Genomic DNA, 7,521 nt, shown 5'->3' on the forward strand with positions numbered 1-7,521 from the left:
TATTTTAATTAAGCTTATTGGCTTCTGTCCTGTCCAAGAAATATGTATTTGTATTTAGTTATATTTTGGGGGGTAGTAAGCTAAGTTTCAGTGATTGTTCTTGTGCTAATAGTTACACCAGTACTGAAGGGCTATGAAATGTTTGAGTCAGTGCTGAGAGCTGGTGACAAAACGCTGCACAAGCTTCCAGTTATTGCCAAGACATGGCTGTATAGAAGAGAAAGCAGGGCAGGACTGCTGGGTTCTGACTCCACCAATAGTGCCGGTTTCCTTTTCAGTCTCTTTCAAGTTGATATTTCTATTCTGCGTTTTCTGTTCAGAAGGCTTTGAGATAATAAAGATTAGGTCACCTTGATAAAGACCACCAAGATATGCAGACCGCAAGCTTCAGGGAAATGCAGGTCATTTTAATAACACAAAACCAGAGGTATATATCTAGAATAGCATAAGCTGCATATTTGAATCTGCTAAAAAATATAATGGTAGAAAAATTAAATTTCTATAACATATTTCAGTAAAACAGGAAAAGATATTTGCCACTATAAAAGCCAGCCTAAAGACTATTTTGAAAATGCCTTCAAAAGCTTCATCTACTGCAGTGACATTCAATGAAGCAAATTCTCCTTGTTCTTTCAATTTGCATACCTTCCATTCCACACACAAATTTCTTTTTGTTTGTTTGTGATACACAACACACATGAAATTGGGTCCAGCTTTCTCTCCTTTTGTTACAGACTTTTCCCATTCAAGTCATAGCATAGGGAAGCCTACCTACAACATTTAGGTAGGTAACATGGCTTAAAACACCAGACTATAATGCAAACAGCTTGCTTGATTTCCCATGCACACTAATTCAAATCCTCTGACACACTCAGAATTTCCATTTTGCTAGCACTGTACAATTACTTTCTCTCCATGCAGGCACCACACTGTAGTATTCCACAGCTTCCCCGATAACTTTACCAGAGCACAACTAACATTGCACATTTCCAGCAAACAACCATTTGCAAAAGCATTTAGTCATACTTCTGAAGTTAATAATTTATTGTCTCTCTTCATTAATTATAAAAAGCTGAAAATTTTGCTACAAGTGTCTGTGTTAAGATCTAAGGAAGACAACCTTTGGATGTGTTACATAAAAGCACGCACCAAAGGATCTGCGTTACATCTTTAAAGGGAAAGATGACTAACACTGAAATCCATCAATATTTACCCTTTTGAGACATTTGACTAGGAGATAACCGACCTTGAAATAGGTTATGCATCTTCAGTTTAGGATGCATAACAAGTCATGGTCAATTAATACACAACAGAGCCCATAATCATGGAGATTATTGCCTGATCTGGAGAAAACATACTCAAGGGCATTACAGCCTAATTTAGCTTCACAGTCAAATTGATAACTTCGACACCTCAAGTACTCAGAAACCACAGCCATCAGCACTCTGGAAACACACACAGATCTCTAATAAACACTGACATTCTATAATGATGCTTAAGAATGAGCTGTAAAACTTTAATAAAATAAACATTAGGCCCATAAACCTCATTACAAAACTTCACTAACTCATAATAGCATGGTCCAGAACTTGTCCCCTGCAGCTATTTCTCAACACAAAGCAGCCACTCAGGATGAAGGATTCAGCCCTAGGCTTCTCCTGCTCAGAGAGAAGCAAACACCCTCCAGGAAAAAGGACAACGGGGCAGTTTCTCACGGGGCCAGGCCTCTGAACCACTCAGAGCAGACCACCACTGGAGATGCTCTCCCTGTTCTTCAGAGCCCGCAGTGAAGCAAACTCAATTCATTGCCCCCTCTTCTGCTTAGATCAGCAGATGGCCCCCTCTAGCTTAGATCAGCTCTACTGGAGCAAAGGCTACACGTGCCAGACAAAGAGGGTGATTTAAAAACATGGAATAAAATTGGAGGATGCATTTATTTTAGAATTTGTAAGAGAGCTTTGCTTTTAATGCTTATGTTCTGCTTTTTCCTGTAGAATATCTGGACATTAATAAAACAGAACTCAATCATTCCCATTGCAATGTCTGTGGATGGTTTTTATCCAAAGATGACTCCCACTCCCCACTGAAAAACGAAAAAAAAAAAAGATTTAAAAAAAATGGGCCCCAAATTACATTTAACTGTTTTTAAATTAGAAATGAGTTTTACATATGTCTTGAATCAGATGAAAACGAATAATAAATAATAATGCCTTATACTTACAAATGAATAATAAATAAGAATGCCTTATACTTACAGTATTTGGAGCCTTTAATCTAAGGATTTTAATAGAGCTTAAAAAAGTATTTACTAATTAACCCTGACTTTAGTGAGAGCAAGACAAATCCTTGTAACCTTCCTTTTAGCTCAGATGAAAGATAAGAGGGGAAAAAAAAAAAAAGAATGAAAAGGTGTGATTTTCCTATTGCACGTTCTCAGTCAATAAAGTACAGCATTAGCTGGAGGTGTAACTCCTTGATGCCATTCTCCACATACAGGTCTCACAGTGAAACTATGTTTAAACTCCAGCTAGCTGTCTGATCTGGAGATGAGGGCTGAAGTTCAAATGCTAGTAGCATGCCGGCTGCTAAAGAAATGAGGAATCAGAATAAAAAAAATGAGTAAACTTCTGTTGAACCTCAAGGCTCTGAGGTGCAGAAAGCTGAAGAATGCCTCTTCGCTGGCCTGAAAAGGAGATGCTGAGGTTAAATGAAGTTAAATTCCCCTGTCCTAAAGGAAATCACTGCATTTAGCACAGCAGGGCTGGAGAGTCTTCATGGCTCGGTAGCTGCACCAGTAGTCTTAGGGACCAAGCAAAGCAAAAAGATCTGCCACCAAATTCATCCTACTCAAATGAGTGAACCCTGTGAAACTGCCTTTTTTTTTTTTTTCCAAGCAAACAGACTATTCCCAGAAAAAAAATCACCCAGCCTGACTCAGCTATTCTGTGCAGTTAATCCAATCGCTTTGGTGCACTTTCTTAGTTACTTTTCACTTTAACTTCTCTCTCCAGGCAGACTGAATTGACAGAAATGAACTCAAATTCTGATTTTTCAGCACTTATGTCAGTCAGGTTCAATAGGTATTGATTCCTCCTTTTTCCACATGAGCTGCTGGCATGGGATGGGGGGACCAGGAAAGAATAAAGGAATTTTAAAGATTATCTGAGATACAGATCCTCCTTCTCAGGGAGGAGAAAGGGGAGAGAGGCCTTGGTAAAAGAAAACGCTGACTGAAGATTTCCATGCCAGTGAACTGAACTGCTACCAATGGCAGCAAGGATGAGGAAACAATGCAGATGGCCATGCATGCTATCATCATAAAATAAATCATGAGTTGAGTTTCAAAAATGATTGGAGGGAAGAGTAAAGGGAATTTTGTAAATGCCGAGCATTATCTGTGCGAAAAGCTTCAAAGAGCTCTAAAATTTAATTGACACCATCAAAACAGTAACCAGAACAAATGCAAATCCATGCATTCAAAAGGTGTGCAATAGTGTATCTCTGACTCCAAATTAAAACTAAAATTTCCTGGAAGTAGTAGTAATCCTCATCCTATTTATTTTACAAGATGACATATAGTATAGCACTAACCTTATTAAAATTCAGTGTTTGTTTATCGGTAGCAGTTCTGTGTTTAATACCGAGACGCTAAGACTGAGAGACACAAAACAAGATTTCTATTGATTTTATCCTTCCGCACATTTAGGCACAAAATTCAAGATTTCTGTGCACTTTATTTACTCATCTCTTGAATTTGTTACTGTCTTTCAGTTGTAGCTACATGACAAAAGATCTTGCGACAAGATCAAAAATGAAAATCAAGTGTTTTGTTGTTGTTTAATCCAAAGCTCAAACAATTCCCTAGCCTCGTTCTAAGGTTTGACACATCATCATCCTCACAGCCTGCTTCTCCCCATAGATCTCTTAGGATGCACATCATGCTTCTGTGCCTCCACGCTTTTACCTCCATCTCAGAGCACTTGTTACAACATATTCATTCCAACTGCTCCAGTTTCAAATTTCACTCAGCGGACTCTCCACTCAATTTCCGCACTCTGTGTGCTTCTCTGTAACAGAGTTCCCACAATACTCTCAAGCCTTTCCATCAATGTTTGCAGTGCTGGTATTGAGTCAAGATAGTCTGTGCACTGTACCAGCCAATACACGTGTCAGTTACTCAGCTGAGGTACCATGTAGAAATGATTCTATCTGAGCCATCCTTGCCTCCCATCTTCCATTCCCTCCACTTCCTCCAGCCTTGATGAGTGAGGCACTCCTCTATCAATTTTAGGTATGGGTTCATGATGATTAGGGAAGGGATTGCTAGACAGAGTGGTCATATAAACCTGGCCTGCTAACAAAACAAGGGCACAAAAACAAGGCTACAAAATAAAAAAGGTGAGGACAAACAGAACACATAAAGCTGAGGAACATAATTTAAAGCATTTGCATCATCAGTATAAATATACTCTGAAGACAGATTCATAGCTAGCTTCTATTACATGGAGTACACTGTGACTGTATCAAAGGGCAATGTCATTAAGCCACCCTCATTAACAGTGCCTACCAAGGACAGGCAGAACACAGCTCAATGGAACCACAATTCGTATCACCCAGGAGCAGGAATGTAAGAGCTGAAACTGCTCATAGTATAAAAATCATTTAGCAGGTAACTGGTCAGGACAGAGATGACTTGAAACATGTTAATGGGAGATGGCTGATTGTCCAGCACCTTCAAGGAACAAGGTTGGTCCCAGACTTCTTACCTCCAAGCAGCTGCAGGACCTGTACTGCCTTTCTGCTCCAAGTGCTTCAGCACACGCTATGAGTCAGGAGCCCATGCAATCCCATGAGCAGGCTGGTTCAGAGCATTTGCAGTTTGCAGTGATGCCTCCCACCTGATCTAGCTCAGCTGTGCTTGTGACTCACTTGGGCTGCTAATCCAAGGAGAGGCAAGCTTCATCTCATGCATGTTCCTGCTACTCTGCTGCTTTGCATAGTTATTGCATGATGGATTGGAGAATATTACTAAATTGCTGTGTTCCTGATTGGATCAGACCAGCTAGTTTTCATACTCTTGTTTCTATTTTGTATTTTCCATGGCGTAGCTTTTTTTCTGTTTCCATTGTCCCATCTGTTCTACATCTTGAGTTGAAATAAGCCACTTATATTAATCTCTGCAGTCTGATACAGACAGTTACAGTGCTGGAGTAACAGACGCAGGCAGACATGTTCACAGGAGCAAGGAACAGAGCTATAACCCAGAGACACACCTCCCTCAGCACAGTGTAGATTACCAGGCTGCACACATCCACTAAAATGTGATCAGAACCATCTCGCATATCTAGATGACTCATGGCGTGGATAGAGTAAACGGGAAATGTTCTGCTTGTATCCATGCTCTCACCTAGATAAGACCAACTTACACATACTTTCCTTTGGTGAGTACCTTTAATCCCAGAATTTCCAAAACGTCTAAAAACTATCACTATGCTTAGAAGTGAAAATTATTATTTTTGTTGCTACTATGTAGATATTTTATGCTTTCTTTCTGAAGACTGAGAGGGGATCTGGTAAATGTTTATAAACATCTACTGGGAGGTGGGAGGCAAATGGATGAGGCCAGGCTCTTCTCGGCAGTGTGTAGCAATAGGACAAGGAGAAATGGCCTAAAACTTGAACATAAGAAGTTCCGTACTAACATGTGGAAGAATTTCTTTACGGTAAGGGTGATGGAGCACTGGAACAGGTTGCCCAGAGAGGTTGTGGAGTCTCCTTCTATGGAGATATTCAATGCCCACCTAGATGCCTACTCGTGTGACATATTGTGGGGTACCTGCTTTAGTATATGGGTTGGACTCACTGATTTCTTGAGGTCCCTTCCAACTCCTGCAGTTCTGTGATTCTGTGATATATACACTCCGAACTGTTCAGTTAAGTTCTGCATATTTATACCAGTGCATGCCTCTTAAAGACATAAAGTTTGGTCTGTTTTCAAGGCAGCTTTTTTCACAATGTTACACTGTGGAATAAGTTATCAGAATAATAAGAACACTTCAGTGAACAGGCAGAAACCTTTATATTCTCAGATCTTATCTCCTCCTCATAAATAGAACTGAGTTCAAATCAAGAGATTTGAATGTAATGTTTTCAATAGTCTAATTTCCTTCAACAGAATATAGCGGAGACATATAGAATTCAGGACACCACCCTTTCAGCATAGCTATAGGGCAAATTACACAGCCTTGTTTGAGGACTGTAGAAACATAAATGTGGGTAACTCTACATTACTTGTGAGAGTTGTACTTAGCTAAAAAGTGACAATTCAATTTTGAGTCCCCTCTGAGATCAGCGTGATCCAATGCCACAAGGTCATCTTAAAAAGATCTGTCAGAATGCTGTAACTTAGGGTCTCTTCCTAGCATCCTGGGATATCAGTTCACAACAGGAAGGAAACTTCTAAAATGGTTGAAGATACTCATACTGGCAAAAGCATATTATTTTATAAGATATTTAAAACTAACTTTAAAACATCTTTCTTACTTTTTTGTAATTATAAACAGGAGAGTTGTCAGAGAAAGAACTACAGATTAAATGTTCTAAGATATTTACTTAGAAATAAGCACTAACTTTCTATCTCGAAAAATCAGAGGCAACATTTTAACTACCATACTAATAACTAAAAACTTTACCAGGTGAGATTGCTAATAAATATATTCAGAAAGTGCTCCCACTGCTCTTCCATTGAAACAACCCATTATGAAAGAGACACTGCTCCCTACGCATCTAGAAACAACTCTTTTCCTCGAGTTAATTAGAACTAAGGTTTTAAGAGAAACCCAGAGAACCTGTGCCATGTGCCTGGCAGGCACTTTATAGTTTAAAGCATTTTACACTGTTAATTCATTGCCTTTTTCATACTTACAACATGAAATATAAGCTTTAAAGACCACAGGGAACTGATAGTTAAACACAGAACAAAATTACTAGTCTCTATTGTATCAAAGATATTTGCAAGAATGCAATCTCACCCTGACAGGGTTAGCTGAATTCAAAATACATTTTTCTATACTTTCAGCCTTGACGATCTTGTGATATTTATGTTCCCTTGTAACATAAACTTCTCTTAGTTGATCATGAACAACCAACAAACAAAATATGTTTTGGATTTGCACTATAGATATCGAAGTATTATAGCAGAAGGTTGTGTGGAAGACAAAGAAGAAATATTATGTTATTTATGGTCCTTTCATGGATGGCCAACTTTCTTTTCTTATTGGAACATCTATTAGTATGTTTTCTCCTGAGGACACTTCTCTCAAATGTGTCCTCTCTTCAAGTCTGTTTTCTCTGGTTCAAAATATTGAGTTAACACTAAATCTTTTTAAGTCATACAAATTAATTCTTCAAAGAACAGAAGAACTGGTAGCAGGCATGCTGTCTGTCCTGGGAGAAACCTTACTCTAATATCTGATTTATACTTTTGATGAAAGCAGGTACTTTGTGAACTTCTACTGCACC

The 7,521-nt window shown here is 38.9% G+C and overlaps 1 long non-coding RNA gene across 1 annotated transcript in view; it reads right to left on the reverse strand.

Annotated features, from left to right (window-relative positions):
- The window catches only part of LOC110396679, a 40,604-nt gene extending 35,750 nt beyond the window's left edge, over positions 1–4,854 (reverse strand). The window contains exon 1 of the long non-coding RNA XR_002437165.1: positions 4,767–4,854. This is a non-coding gene — a long non-coding RNA (uncharacterized LOC110396679). The remainder of the gene's footprint in view (positions 1–4,766) is intronic.

The sequence above is a fragment of the Numida meleagris genome, chromosome 3 (genome assembly GCF_002078875.1).
Source record: "Numida meleagris isolate 19003 breed g44 Domestic line chromosome 3, NumMel1.0, whole genome shotgun sequence".
Lineage (NCBI taxonomy): Eukaryota > Metazoa > Chordata > Aves > Galliformes > Numididae > Numida > Numida meleagris.